Source organism: Ranitomeya variabilis, chromosome 4 (genome assembly GCF_051348905.1).
Source record: "Ranitomeya variabilis isolate aRanVar5 chromosome 4, aRanVar5.hap1, whole genome shotgun sequence".
Taxonomy (NCBI): Eukaryota; Metazoa; Chordata; class Amphibia; order Anura; family Dendrobatidae; genus Ranitomeya; species Ranitomeya variabilis.
The window spans coordinates 760,252,366-760,268,521 of record NC_135235.1 but is presented as its reverse complement, the minus strand read 5'-3'; the positions used below and the strand labels follow the sequence as shown (position 1 = coordinate 760,268,521).

General features: G+C 48.4%; 1 protein-coding gene and 1 long non-coding RNA gene across 2 annotated transcripts in view; one reads left to right on the top strand and one right to left on the bottom strand.

Annotated features, from left to right (window-relative positions):
* LOC143766904 (uncharacterized) overlaps nucleotides 1–16,156 on the top strand; it is a 216,924-nt gene that overhangs the window by 177,763 nt on the left and 23,005 nt on the right. The window lies entirely within an intron of this gene.
* Nucleotides 1–16,156, bottom strand: part of LOC143766882 (oocyte zinc finger protein XlCOF7.1-like) — a 138,041-nt gene that overhangs the window by 120,131 nt on the left and 1,754 nt on the right. The gene's annotated exons all lie outside the window — the stretch shown is intronic.

The following is a 16,156-nucleotide window of genomic DNA, read 5'->3' as shown; positions in this document are numbered from 1 at the left end:
TGGGGCAGAATGCTGGACACACTGGGGGCAGAATGCTGGACACACTGGGGGCAGAATGCTGGACACACTGGAGGCAGAATGCTGGACACACTGGAGGAATAATGCTGGACACACTGGGTGCAGAATGCCGGACACAATGGGGGCAGAATGCCGGACACACTGGGGGTAGAATGCCGGACACACTGGGGGCAGAATGCCGGACACACTGGGGGCAGAATGCCGGACACACTGGGGGCAGAATGCCGGACACACTGGGGGCAGAATGCCGGACACACTGGGGGCAGAATGCCGGACACACTGGGGGCAGAATGCCGGACACACTGGGGGCAGAATGCTGGACACACTGGGGGCAGAATGCTGGACACACTGGGGGCAGAATGCTGGACACACTGGGGGCAGAATGCTGGACACACTGGGGGCAGAATGCTGGACACACTGAGGGCAGAATGCTGGACACACTGAGGGCAGAATGCTGGACACACTGGGAGCAGAATGCTGGAGCACTGGGGGCAGAATGCTGGACACACTGAGGGCAGAATGCTGGACACACTGGGGACAGAATGCTGGACACACTGGGGGCAGAATGCTGGACACACTGGGGGCAGAATGCTGGCCACACTGGGGGCAGAATGCTGGACACACTGGGGGCAGGACTGGAGACAGGTGAGGCAAGAATGGAGATACGGGGCAGAATGAAAGACATGGGGCAGGATTGGATCATGGGGCAGGATTGATACGATGGAGACTGATGGGGCAGGATGGGGAGATCATATGGGGCAGGATGGATACTCATGAGGACAGGATGGGAGAACATATGGATGGAGCCAGGAATGAGACACACGGGGGCCAGGATGGGGGATATTATTACCATAGGGGCGAATTACAGGATATTATTACTGCAGTGACGTATTCATTTTATTCTTTGAGGACACTGTTTTAAATGGGGGGCGGTCCTTTTACTGTGTAGAGTGATACTATGTCGCTTTTTTTTCTTCATGTGGTGTAATGTAGAAGTTGGGAATAATTACGTAATGTGTTCTGCAAGTGGAGCTCGAGATAACTGTGTTATTTCCTGCAGAAATGAGTCCTGGCTGGAAGAAGTGATGGCGGTCTGTGCTGGATGAAAGATGAAGGACTTCACCTAGAGACGTCACTAGTGAGTCAGTGTTACCTATTCACTGACACTATACACTGTATACTATATACAGAGGTCCTGTGTATAATGTCACCAGTGATCACTGTATTACCTATACATTATATACAGAGCTCCTGTGAATGTCACCAGTGATCACTGTATAACCTCTACACAGGCACTGCATACTAAGTACAGATCTCCTGTGTATAATGGCACTTATGGTGATAGTATTGTGTTGGTTTTTTTTATTACTGATCAGTATTGTAGTATTCAGTCACTATGTGGGGGTAATATGTGGTCTGGACACGGTGTTGCGGTATTTGTCTCTTGTATGTGCTATTTGGTCACTTTGTGATGGTAATATGTGGTCTGGACATGGTGTTGCGGTATTTGTCCCTTGTATGTGCTATTTGGTCACTATGTGGTGGTAATATGTGGTCTGGTCATGGTGAGGTGGTATTTGTTCCCTGTATTTGATATTATTCGATCACTGTGGTGGTAATATGGTGTCTGATCATGGTGTTGTAGTATTTATTCTTTGTATAAAATATTTTTCGTGCACTGGTTGTAATATGTGGTCTCGTCACGGTGCGGTGGTATTTGTTCCTTGTATGTGATATTATTCTGTCACTGGTGGTAATATGTGGTCTGGACATGGTGCTGTGGTATTTGTTCCTTGTATGTGATATTATTGGTCATTTTAAAAATTGAAAAATAAATAAAAATATACCTAAATTGTATTGCATATTTTAACAAATATTTATTAGGTTACAGCAGAGTAGGGCCCGTCCAAAAGTGTCTACCGTGTTATGGTGGCGGGTTAAAAAATCTTTTGGCCAAATCAAAAGCTGCCGGTTATATGTGTGATCTGGTGATGGGAACTGTTAATGTGTGATAGGTGAGAAGTGGAGTTTTTCTGAGAGAGTGGGGGTACTGTGGACAGTTCGAGGGGTGGAGCCTGGGCGGAGTCTCAAGGGGGCCCCGAAAACTTTGCCAGTATGGGGCCCCGAAATTTCCAGTGGCAGCCCTGCCCCAAAGAACTTATCTAGATGTGTGGTGAGTACTTTGAACGCCTAAGTGCTTCACAGAAGTTTATAATGCAGAGTAAAATATATATTTTTTTTTTTCCCAAAAAATGATTCCTTTATCCCCCAATTTTTTATTTTCCCAATAACTGGAGAAATTGGACCCCAAAATTTGTTGTCCAATTTGTCCTGAGTACGCTGATACCTCATATGTGGGTGTAAACCACTGTTTGGGCGCACATCAGGGCTCGGAAGGGAAGTAGTGACGTTTTAAAATGCAGACTTTGATGGAATGGTCTGCGGGTGTCATGTTGCATTTTCAGAGCCCCTGATGTACCTAAACAGTAGAAACCCCAAACAAGTGACCCCATTTTGGAAACTAGACCCCCCCAAGTAACTTATCTAGATGTGTGGTGAGCATTTTGAACGCCCAAGTGCTTTACAGAAGTTTGACGCAGAGCCATGAAAATAAAAAATCATTTTTTTCCCCACAAAAATGATTTTTTAGCCCCCAATTTTTTATTTTTGCAAGGGTAACAGGAGAAACTGGACCCCAAAAGTTGTTGTCCAGTCAGTCCTGAGTACGCTGATACCCCATATGGGGGGTAAACCACTGTTTGGGCGCACGGCAGAGCTCAGAAGGGAGGGAGCACCAATTGACTTTTTGAACGCCAAATTGGCTGTAGCGTTTGGAGAGCCCCTGATGTACCTAAACAGTGGAAACCCCCCAATTCTAACTCCAACCCTAACCCCAACACACCCCTAACGCTAATCCCAACCCAATCCATAACCCTAACCCCAAAACACCCCTAACCCTATGGCATAACCCTAACGCCAAAACACCCCTAACCCTAATCCCAACCCTAACCCTAATCAAATCCCTAAGCCCAACACACCCCTAATCATTATCTCAAGCCTAACCTCACACCTAACCCCAACCTTAACCCTAATCCCAAACCTAACCCTAATTTCAAACGTAACCCTAATGCCAACCTTAACCCTAATACCAACCCTAACCCTAATCCAAACCCTAATCCCAACTCTAACCCTAACTTTAGCCCCAACCCTAACCCTAAGTTTAGCCCCAACCCTAACTTTAACCCTAACCCTAACTTTAGCCCCAACCCTAACCCTAGCCCTAACCCTAGCCCTAACCCTAATTGATAAATAGAAATACATACATTTTTTTTTTATTCTATCATTTTTTCCTAACTAAGGGGGTGATAAAGGGGGGGGGGTTATTTACTGTTTTTTTAATTTTGATCACTGTGAGAGGATCTCACAGTGACCAAAATAAAACAAGAGGAAGAATCTTCCTCTGCCGGCTGGCACATCATGGCGGGCGCACTGCGCCCATTTTCTTCCCTAAGGAAGAAGCTGGCAGCCAGGAGGGGACTGTTGTGAAATTGGATTTTGGGCTCCCCCGGTGGCCACTGGTGGAATTGAACTGGTGTGCATCATCCTCTCTGTTCACCTGTTTCCATCAGGATGTGGGAGTCGCTATTTAGCCTTGCTCCTCTGTCACTTCCATGCCGGTCAACATTGTAATCAGAAGCCTTTCTGTGCATGTTCCTGCTGCTAGACAACTCCCAGCTAAGTTGGACTTAGTCCTTGTTTGTTTTTGCATTTTGTTCCAGTTCACAGCTGTAGTTTCGTTTCTGTGTCTGGAAAGCTCTTGTGATCTGAAATTGCCACTCTGATGTTATGAGTTAATACTAGAGTCTTAAAGTAATTTCAGGATGGTATTTTGATAGGGTTTTCAGCTGACCATGAAAGTGCCCTTTCTGTCTTCCTGCTATCTAGTAAGCGGACCTCAATTTTGCTAAACCTATTTTCATACTACGTTTGTCATTTCATCTAAAATCACCGCCAATATTTGTGGGGGCCTCTGTCTGCCTTTCGGGGAAATTTCTCTAGAGGTGAGCCAGGACTATATTTTCCTCTGCCAGGATTAGTTAGTCCTCCGGCCGGCGCTGGGCGTCTAGGGATAAAACGCAGGCTACGCTACCCGGCTACTGTTAGTTGTGCGGCAGGTTTAGTTCATGGTCCGTTTAGTTTCCATCCTTCCAAGAGCTAGTTCGTATGTTTGCTGGGCTATGTTCTCTTGCCATTGAGAACCATAACAGGGGACGCAGGAGGACCCAGGGACTCCGGTAAGTATGATAGGGTCCCCAAATCCCCCTATTTCTCTGTCCTCTGATGTGCGATCACATCAGAGGATGAGAATGACACGCAGCTTTTTTTTCTTGCGTTCGCCGGTAAACGGTTAATTACCAGCGATCACAAAACAGGGGTCGGTAAAAACCGACCCCGATCATGTTCTTTGGGGTCTCGGTTACCCCTGGCAAGATCTGCAGGGTGCCAGCCGGCACACTGCGCATGCGCCCGCCATTTTTCCCCCGGAAAAAGATGGCGGGGCCCATCGGGAACCACGAGGAGCATCGGGGGAGACGGGTGAGTATCGGGGGGCTATCGGGGACCGCATTTCTCTGTCCTCTGATGTGCGATTACATCGGAGGACAGAGAAATTAAATGGGAAATCGCGGGTTTTTGGGTTTTCTTTGCGGCCGCCAGTAAACGGTTAATTACTGGCGGTCGCAACCTGGGGGTCGGTAAACCCCCCCCCCCGAATCATGTTCTCTGGGGTCTTGGCTACCCTCAGCAACCGAGACCCCAAAGAAAATCCGATTCTGGATGCGCTATTCACTTTTTCCACAGCGCCGTTAATTAATGGCGCTGTGGTTTAGGTACCCTTAACTGCCGCCGTTAAAAGGCGTATCGGCGGTCGTTAAGGGGTTAAGACTCATATCAGAACGTGTGTCTAATAGGTCCCAAAGACTTGTGAATAGAGAATCCTATTGGATTTTTAAACTATCCACACTTAAACCGGAGGATTTTCCATGTACATATATTGTTCTTTATACGGATTTTATTGTGCAGCCAATATGCATTTTACATCTATTTGTGTTGTTTTGTATACGAAGAAAGGTTTCTATACAAAAATACTGCACCATAGGCGCGGTGTAATTAATTAATTAAGCAATTGGATCAGTGACGCCATTCTGGAGGATATAAAACATCCACAATGTATCATTTGTATAAGCCTGAGGAAGGAGCTGGTTCACATCGAAAATGAGTAGAATATTAACATGAAAAGTTGTTGTTTTTTTTACGTTCATTTGTTTTGATAGCCAACTTTATGGCTCAGCACTTGGCAGCGCTTTCCAAAGTCCTGATTTTTTCCTTCTTCCCACATCAGGGATTTCGGAAGCCAACAGCATCATTATCCTCCGTTTTCTCATCATAATATTTTTCTATCTTGTCAGCACATTCTCTGTACGCTGTCACTTGGCTTTATAGTTCACAGATCTGGGCAGGTAACAGCGTCTCCTAAACCCAGGGGGTAGGTGGATCTACCAGGTTGTAAGTTCTATAGAAAAGGGCTTTCAATGACCAAAGTAATTAGAACAGTTTTGGGTGGAGGAGAATGTTGTGGTCTAGAGGCAAAATGGTGATCATGGTAATACGGGCGGACTACACCACCGATAAAGCAGCCACAACCGGTGATGAGAAGAATCTGTGACTTCTCTGCATTTAGTGGTTACTACTCACCTGGGTAGCCATATGTAGGAATCTCCTCTTTACACCGCTCATCCCCCCTCACATATCTCTCTGTAGTATTAATATGGGTCAGATCTTCACCCTGAAACAAATATTATAAAAGTCACCGACAGATGGAGAAGTCCCATCTATGATCAGCTCTAATCCTGCCATGTCCACCGTTCTCATTACACAAGTATAAAACATATAATACTGGTGGATAAAACAAGACTGAACACAAGACCTTCACCGGCGTCTACACATTGTGACAGTCGGTGGTAAGGTGACAGAGGGGAGATATGTGTCACTGCGCTTAACGGCGTCAGTGGTGTGAAACCAGAGCATTTTTCTCCAGCACACTACGTGTTGTGAGGCCGGTTTTCTGTGGACCTTCAGAGCGGGTGGGAGAAGGTCCACCTTATCTCCCCTGGCAGACCTGCCAGGTCCTGCCTAAGGACATGATCATGTGATCAATCACATGACTGGGAAGTTACAGGCTTGGGGTGAAATATCCGAGCTCTACAGGCAGTCTGGGCTCAGCTAGCTTTGTGGCTCGTCGAGACATACGGACTGTGCTCCATTTTTTTTTCTTTTGTTATTTTGCTCCAGTTTTAGTCAAAAATTCTAAGTTTCTTTTCCCCACAAGTTGGTTTATGCTGCCGTACAATAAACCAACGAGGATTTAAAGAGACAGTGTTCCCATTTTTCCCACCTCTGTGTGCCGCCACGTGAGTGTGGAACACCCGCCAGGGCCGTGGGGTACTCGGTACTGGGTCTGGTACTTAAAGGGGATGTCACGATGGCAGCAACCCGGTCCGTGGTCCTGGGCGCCCAAGTAAAAGGGAATGTCCTTAAAGGGTCAATGAATAAAGTTTGTGCTTGTGATGCCACCTGTGGTATTCGGTCAGGGTGACCGACGCTGCTTAAAGGGGTCCTCTGAGGAGATGTTGTGGCAGCAGTGATGGTATGGCTTCCCACAGATGAAGCTGGGTCCCCAGGGCTTCCGGTGTATAGATAAAGATGGTGGGTGGGGTAGCAAGGAAACGGAGGACGCAAGTTTGCAGTCTCTTTATCTGGTTTACTGATGAATTCAGGCAGTCACAGTCCAGGGCACCAAATCACAGGTACAGGTAGGATCCGGCCGACTTGGAAGCGAGTTGGGATTCCCCTTCACCAGGTGGAGTTAGAAGCCTTCCTTCTAGCGCGGTGGTGTACTCCCTTGCTGCCTTAAGGCTCTCACAAGGTCCTCACGTGATCTCTCTGTCCCCCTTCTAGGTAGGACACTAACCTGTATAACAGGTGGCTCGAGCCTTTTTCTCAGGCTGGTAAGGGGTCATGGATATTGCCCCCCAACCTAAAAACAGCAGCCTGCAGCTGCCCAGAAAAGGCGCATCTATTAGATGCGCCAATTCTGGCTCTTTGCCCGGCTCTTCCCACTTTCCCTGCAGCGGTGGTAATATTTGAGGGGTCGATTTCACCTTTGTATTGTCAGGTGACATCAAGCCCACAGCTTAGTAATGGAGAGTAAGACACCGATCCATTACTAATCCTATAGTTATATGGTAAATAAAGACACAGCAAGAATAAAGTCTTTGAATTGGAAAAAAAAAATGACAGACTCCTTTAATAATCTCAATTAAACCATACTTACGACCTCGCCTAATTCCACCGAAGCCCTCGATCTCCTGTACTAAAAATAAAATAACAAAACAACAATATACCATACCTGTCTGTCACTCTGTCCCACGCCGTAATCCATGTCTGAGGGAGAAATAGTTTTCAACATGGACGGTGCCAAGATGCGACCGTCCAGGCTGAGAACCACTGGTGAATGAGCTGATAAGAGTGCAGCGTCATTGCTCAGCAGTGACCTCAGGACAGTGGGAAAATGCCAGTGATGATGTCACCGCTGGTCACTGAGGCTGCGCTCGCAGCAGCTCATTCACCAGTAGTTTTCAGCCGGGACAGTCGCATCTTGGCACACTTCAGGCTGAAAACTATTTCTCACCCAGACATGGATTACAGCGTGGGACAGAATGACAGACAGGTATGGTAGATTGTTGTTTTTTTATTTTACTTTTATTACAGGAGATCGAGGGCTTTGGTGGAATTAGGCAATGCAGTACGTATGGTTTACTTTGAACTTAATAAAGGAGTCTGTATTTTTTTCAATTCACTTTATTCTTGCTGTGTCTTTATTTACCATATAACTATAGGATTAGTGATGGATCGGTGTCTTAAGGTACTGTCACACTCAGCGACGCTGCAGCGATATAGACAACGAGCCGATCGCTGCAGCGTCCCTGTTTAGGTCGCTGGGGAGCTGTCACACAGACAGCTCTCTCCAGTGACCAACGATCAGGGGAACGACTTCGGCATCGTTGAAACTGTCTTCAACGATGCCGAAGTCCCCCTGCAGCACCCGGGTAACCAGGGTAAACATCGGGTTACTAAGCGCAGGGCCGTGCTTAGTAACCCGATATTTACTCTGGTTACCATTGTAAAAGTAAAAAAAAAAAACACACTACATACTCACCTTCTGATGTCTGTCACGTCCCCCGGCGTCCACAGGTTTACCGCTGCTGCTCAGAGCTTCCTGCACTGACTGTGTCAGCGCCGGCAGTACAGAGCACAGCGGTGATGTCACCGCTGTGCTCTGCTTTACGGCTGGCCCTGACACAGTCAGTGCAGGAAGCTCTGAGCAGCAGCGGTAACCCTGTGGACGCCGGGGGATGTGACAGACATCAGAAGGTGAGTATGTAGTGTTTTTTTTTTACTTTTACAATGGTAACCAGGGTAAATATCAGGTTTCTAAGCGCGGCCCTGCACTTAGTAACCCGATGTTTACCCTGGTTACAAGTGAACACATCGCTGTATCGGCGTCACACACGCCGATCCAGCGATGACAGCGGGTGATCAAGCGATGAAATAATGTTCTGGACTTCTAGCTCCGACCATCGATATCACAGCAGGATCCAGATCGCTGCTGCCTGTCAAACACAACGAGATCGCTATCCAGGACGCTGCCACGTCACTGCAACGTCACGGGTCGTCATCGTTCTCGCTGCAAAGTCGCTTAGTGTGAAGGTACCTATACTCTCCATTACTAAGCCGTGGGCTTGATGTCACCTGACAATATAAAGGTGACATCAATCCCACAAATATTAACCCCACTTGCCACCACTACAGGGCAAGTGGGAAGAGCCGGGCAAAGCACCAGAATTGGTGCATCTAACAGATGTGCCTTTTCTGGGCAGCTGCGGGCTGCTATTTTTAGGCTGGTAGGTCAATATCCATGGCCCCTTACCAGCCTGAGAATACCTGCCCCCAGCTGTCAGCTTTAGTAAGGCTGGTTGCAAAAAATGCGGTGGACCCGATGCCGTTTTTTATTTATTAAAATACAAAAAAAAAATAACAACATGGGGACCCCAGTGTGAGGATATGGCCGCTTACTAAAGACTATAAGACAAATGGAATGGACATATAGCGGAGTCCACAGCTCTAAGACATAAAGACTTTTTCCAGCACGGACCACCGGTTACATAAATATTATTGTAACTAGCTATTGAACCCGTTCTACGCCCGGGTGGCGAGCATTTATATTGGTATATGGTCACCATCCTGGTATGTGCTGCTCCCATCTTGCTCTTCCATCCTGTCATGTGCTGCTCCATCCTGCGGCTCCATCCTGTCATGTGCTGCTCCATCCTGCGCCCCCATCCTGTCATTTGCTGCTCCATCCTGCGTCCCCATCCTGTCATGTGCTGTGCCATCCTGCGGCCCCATCCTGTCATGTGCTGCTCCATCCTGCGCCCCCATCCTGTCATGTGCTCCTCCATCCTGCGCCCCCATCCTGTCATGTGCTCCCATCCTGCGCCCCCATCCTGTCATATGCTGCTCCATCCTACACCCCCATCCTGTCATGTGTGTGCCCCCATTCTGTCATGTGCTGCTCCCATCCTGTCATGTGCTCCCATCCTGCGCCCCATCCTGTCATGTGCTCCTATCCTGCACCCCCATCCTGTCATGTGCTGCTCCCATCGTGCGCAATCATTCTGTCATGTGCTGCTCCCATCCCGCGCCCCCATTCTGCCTGTTCCTGTTTCCATTCTGCCATATGTTGCTCCCATCTTTCTTTCTCCGGCTCTACTGCCCGAGTGCGGCTGTGCTGAGTGCGGGCGGCTGTGCTGAGTGCGGGCGGCTGTGCGTGGCTGTGCTGAGTGCGGGCGGCTGTGCGTGGCTGTGGTGAGTGCGGGCGGCTGTGCGTGGCTCTGGTGAGTGCGGGCGGCTGTGCGTGGCTCTGGTGAGTGCGGGCGGCTGTGCGTGGCTCTGGTGAGTGCGGGCGGCTGTGCGTGGCTCTGGTGAGTGCGGGCGGCTGTGCGTAGCTCTGGTGAGTGCGGGCGGCTGTGCGTGGCGGTGCTGGGTGCGGGCGGCTGTGCGTGGCGGTGCTGAGTGCGGGCGGCTGTGCGTCGCGGTGCTGAGTGCGGGCGGCTGTGCGTGGCAGTGCTGAGTGCGGGCGGCTGTGCGTGACTGTGCTGAGTGCGGGCGGCTGTGCGTGGCTGTGCTGAGTGCGGGCGGCTGTGCTGAGTGCGGGCGGCTGTGCGTGGGTGTGCCGAGTGCGGGCGGCTGTGCGTGGCTGGGCTGAGTGCGGGCGGCTGTGCGTGGCTGTGCTGAGTGGCCATTCAGATTGATCGGCGCTTGCGGGAGCGCAGAACTGTGCGTACTGTGGCGTTGTCCTCAGAGCAGAGTCCTGAGCCAATGCAGTGTGATAGGATTCTGTCTAGAACAGAACGACCGGGATTCAGACATCAGAATAAGTTGTGTTATTATTGTGGTGACGCTTCTCATGTTATTTCAGTCTGCCCTAAGCGGACAAAGAGGATTGCGAGTTCATTTACCATCAGTACTGTACAACCTAAATTTCTGTTATCTGTGTCCTTGATCTGCTCATTGGCATCATTTTCTGTCATGGCGTTTGTGGATTCAGGCGCCTCTTTGAACTTAATGGACTTTGAGTTTGCCAGGCGTTGTGGTTTTCCCTTGCAGCCTTTGCAGAACCTTATTCCTTTAAGGGGCATTGATGCTACACCTTTGGCTAAAAATAAGCCCCAGTTTTGGACACAGGTGACCATGCGCATGGCGCCAGCCCATCAGGAAGATTGTCGATTTCTGGTGTTGCATAATTTACATGATGCTATCATGCTGGGTTTTCCGTGGTTGCAGGTACATAATCCTGTGTTGGATTGGAAGTCTATGTCTGTCACTAGTTGGGGTTCTCAGGGGGTTCATAATGATGTTCCTTTAATGTCCATCTCCTCTTCTTCCTCTTCCGAAAATCCAGAATTTTTGTCTGATTTTCAGGATGTATTCGATGAGCCCAAGTCCAGTTCTCTTCCACCGCACAGGGACTGTGATTGTGCTATTGATTTGATTCCAGGCTGTAAGTTTCCTAAGGGCCGACTTTTCAACCTGTCTGTGCCTGAACATACCGCTATGCGGAGTTATGTTAAGGAGTCTTTGGAGAAAGGGCATATTCGGCCATCTTCTTCACAGCAGGTTTTTTTTTGTTGCTAAGAAGGATGGCTCCTTGAGACCCTGTATTGATTATCGCCTCTTGAATAAGATCACGGTCAAGTTTCAATACCCTTTACCCTTGCTTTCCGATTTGTTTCCTAGGATTAAGGGGGCTAGTTGGTTTACAAAGATTGACCTTCGGGGGGCGTATAATCTTGTTCGTATTAAGCAGGGTGATGAATGGAAAACTGCGTTCAATACGTCCGAAGGCCATTTTGAATACCTTGTGATGCCGTTCGGGCTCACTAATGCTCCATCTGTTTTTCAATCTTTCATGCATGATATCTTCCGGACTTATATTGATAAATTCTTGATTGTATATCTGGACGATATTTTGATTTTTTCTGATGATTGGGAGTCTCATGTGGAGCAGGTCAGGATGGTGTTTCAGATCCTTCGTGGCAATGCTTTGTTTGTGAAGGGGTCTAAGTGTCTCTTTGGGGTGCAGAAGGTTTCATTTTTGGGTTTTGCTAATTTTTATCGCCGTTTCATTGCTAACTTTTCCAGCGTGGTTAAACCCTTAACCGATTTGACGAAGAAAGGCGCTGATGTGGCGAATTGGTCCTCTGCGGCTGTTTCTGCCTTTCAGGAGCTTAAACGTCGATTTACTTCTGCTCCGGTGTTGCGTCAACCTGATGTTTCTCTTCCGTTTCAGGTTGAGGTTGACGCTTCTGAGATTGGGGCAGGGGCCGTTTTGTCTCAGAGGGATCCTGTTGGTTCCTTGATGAAACCGTGTGCCTTCTTTTTCCGTAAATTTTCGCCTGCTGAACGCAATTATGATGTCGGCAATCGGGAGTTGTTGGCTATGAAGTGGGAGTTTAAGGAGTGGCGACATTGGCTTGAGGGAGCTAAGCACCGTATTGTGGTCTTGACCGATCATAAGAATCTGGATTTACCTCGAGTCTGCCAAACGGCTGAATCCTAGACAGGCTCGATGGTCTTTGTTTTTTTCCCGTTTTGATTTTGTGGTCTCGTATCTTCCGGGTTCTAGGAATATTAAGGCTGATGCCCTTTCTAGGAGTTTTTTGCCTGATTCTCCTGAGGTCCTTGACCCGGTCGGCATTCTGAAAGAAGAAGTGGTTCTTTCTGCCATTTCCCCTGATTTACGACGGGTTCTTCAGGAATTTCAGGCTGACCGCTGTCCAGTGGGGAAACTGTTTGTTCCTGACAGATGGACTAGTAGAGTGATTTCTGAGATTCACTGTTCTGTGTTGGCTGGTCATCCTGGTATTTTTGGTACCAGAGACTTGGTTGGTAGGTCCTTTTGGTGGCCTTCTTTATCACGTGATGTGCGTTCTTTTGTGCAGTCCTGTGGGACTTGTGCGCAGGCCAAGCTTTGTTGTTCTTGTGCTAGTGGGTTGCTTTTGCCATTGCCGGTCCCTGAGAGGCCTTGGACGCATATTTCTATGGATTTTATTTCTGATCTTCCGGTTTCCCAGAAGATGTCGGTTATCTGTGTTGTTTGTGACCGGTTCTCTAAGATGGTTCATTTGGTGCCTTTGCCTAAATTGCCTTCCTCCTCAGATTTGGTTTCGTTGTTTTTTCAGCATGTGGTTCGTTTGCATGGTATTCCGGAGAATATTGTGTCTGACAGAGGTTCCCAGTTTGTTTCAAGGTTTTTGCGGGCCTTTTGTGCTAGGGTGGGCATTGATTTATCTTTTTCCTCTGCATTTCATCCTCAGACAAATGGCCAAACCGAGTGAACTAATCAGACCTTGGAGACTTATTTGAGATGCTTTGTGTCTGCTGATCAGGATGATTGGGTGGCCTTTTTGCCCCTAATAATCGGGCTAGTTCGGCTACTTTGGTTTCGCCTTTTTTTTGTAATTTTGGTTTTCATCCTCGTTTTTCTTCTGGGCAGGTTGAGCCTTCTGACTGTCCTGGTGTAGATTCTGTGGTTGACAGGTTGCAGCAGATTTGGACTCATGTGGTAGACAATTTGGTGTTGTCTCAGGAGAAGGCTCAACGTTTTGCTAACCGTCGTCGGGGTGTTGGTTCCCGGCTTCGGGTTGGGGATCTGGTTTGGTTGTCTTCCCGTCATGTTCCTATGAAAGTTTCTTCTCCTAAGTTTAAGCCTCGGTTTATTGGTCCTTACAGGATTTCTGAGATTATTAATCCGGTGTCTTTTCGATTGGCGCTTCCGGCCTCTTTTGCTATCCATAATGTCTTCCATAGATCTTCATTGCGGAAATATGTGGTACCCGTTGTTCCCTCTGTTGATCCTCCGGCCCCTGTGTTGGTTGATGGGGAGTTGGAGTATGTGGTTGAGAAGATTTTGGATTCTCGTTTTTCGAGGCGGAGGCTTCAGTATCTTGTCAAATGGAAGGGTTATGGCCAGGAGGATAATTCTTGGGTTTTTGCCTCCGATGTTCATGCTGCTGATTTGGTTCGTGCTTTTCATCTGGCTCGTCCTGATCGGCCTGGGGGCTCTGGTGAGGGTTCGGTGACCCCTCCTCAAGGGGGGGGGGGTACTGTTGTGAATTCTGCTTTTGGGCTCCCTCCGGTGGTTGCAGGTGGTAATGCAGTTGTCCCTGGGTTGCAGCCCTGGTCAGGTGTATCGGCTGATTGCAGTTCTGACTGGGGTATTTAGGCGTGCAGGATTCATTAGTCCTTGCCAGTTGTCCATTGTTTTTGGAGGTTTTGTCCTTGCCTGGTTCCTTCTGCCTTGCTGCCAAATCTACAAAGATAAGCGTCTGGTTTTGTGGCACACATGCTGTGTGCTTAATAATTTAGTGCTATTCATTGTTTTTTTTGTCCAGCTTAGATTGTGTCAGTATTTTTTAAGTCTTGTTGGATTCTCAGGAGTTGCAGATATACATTCCATGTCTTTAGTTAGATTGTGGAACTTTTTGTATTTTCTGCTGTGGATATTTTTGAAAAGTTTTAATACTGACCGCTTAGTATTCTGTCCTATCTTTCCCTATTTAGCTAGAGTGGCCTCTTTTGCTGAAATCTGTTTTCTGCCTGTGTGTGTCTTTCCTCTCCTATTCACAGTCAATATTTGTGGGGGCCTGCCTATCCTTTGGGGGTCTGCTCTGAGGCAAGTTAGTATTTCTATTTCCATCTATAGGGGTATTTAGTCCTCCGGCTGTGTCGAGGTGTCTAGGGTTTGTTAGGCACACCCCACGGCTACTTCTAGTTGCGGTGTTAGTTCAGGGTTTGCAGTCAGTACAGATTCCACTTCTCCTGAGAAAGTTTCATGCGGCTCCAAAGTCACCGGATCATAACAGGGAACTTGTGGACTGCTGAGGACATTGTATGTTGGCCATCTGCCTGGATTTGTTGTACAACCATGGATGTATGGAATAAAAAAATATTAGTTGCATCGTTGACCTGCCTAGGTGATCTTTATAACCCACAACCTCAGATCTTCACACCATCTATTCTTGATAACCAACCTTGCTGAAGCTGACAGCTGAGAGTTCCAGCCTCAACTCTGAGTTTTGCCCGGTTGGTTCAAGAAAATTGGGGGAACCCACACCAGATTTTTCATTCATTCATTTCGCTATACTGCAGGCGGCGGCTGAGGAATACCCCGATCATCCGCTCCTACTGTCACTGTTATTAGCGGCAGCAAGTGTCGGATGATGGGAGTAAGAGTCCCAAAAGCCCCCACCTGCTGTCATCGTTCAGACTTTAATATAACTCATCATTCTCTTCTGCTCATGCCGATCGCTGGCAGAGCAGGGGAGAACGATGAGAGCCGTCTTCAGCACCCGCCACAGGGGAACAGCGCTTACAGTAGCACTTCTTCCCAGGCGGCCGTCTGTGTGGTACTGAGGTATCACACGGTTGCCACATGTGTGCCGCAAGTATTACACACACGGACACTGATATCTCTGGTATTGGTTTTTCCGGGATTGCAAATAGACTGAAGTGTGAAATCGTCCTAAGGCCGGTTTCACACGTCAGTGGCTCCGGTACGTGAGGTGACAGTTTCCTCACGTACCGGAGCCACTGACACACGTAGACACATTAAAATTAATGCATCTGTGCAGATGTCATTGATTTTTTGCGGACCGTGTCTCCGTGTGCCAAACACGGAGACATGTCAATGTTCGTGGGAGCGCACGTATTACACGCACCCATTAAAGTCAATGGGTCCGTATAAAACACGTACCGCACATGGACGTTCTCCGTGTGCCATGCAGGAGACAGCGCTACAGTAAGCGCTGTCCCCCCCACATGGTGCTGAAGCCACGATTCATATCTTCTGTGCAGCAGCGTTTGCTGTAAAGAAGATATAAATCATCCATTTTTTTAGTGGTATTTTGTGTTTAAACTAAAGCTCCATGTCCCCACCCCCTGTGCAACCCCCCACTGTTCTGAAATTACTCACCCGCCTCCCTCGTTGGCTGTCGCTGTTTCCTGTCCTGGCCGCACCTTCTACTGTATGCGGTCACGTGGGGCCGCCGATTACAGTCATGAATATGCGGCTCCACCTCCCATAGGGGTGGAGCCGCATATTCATGACTGTAATCGGCGGCCCCACGTGACCGCATACAGTAGAAGGTGCGGCCAGGACAGGACACTACGAGGGAGGCGGATGAGTATTTTCAGAACAGCGGGGGGGGGGGGCGCACAGGGGGTGGGGACATGGAGCTTTAGTTTAAACACAAAATACCACTAAAAAAAATATGGATGATTCATATCATCTTTACAGCAAACGCTGCTGCACAGAAGATATGAAACGCGGCTTCAGCACGATGCAGGGGACAGCGCTAAACTTTAGCGCTGTCTCCTGCACGCTCCGTGTGGTACCCAGTCGGCACACGGGCGGCACACGTATGGCCTACGTGAGCTCACGGGCACACGGACACGG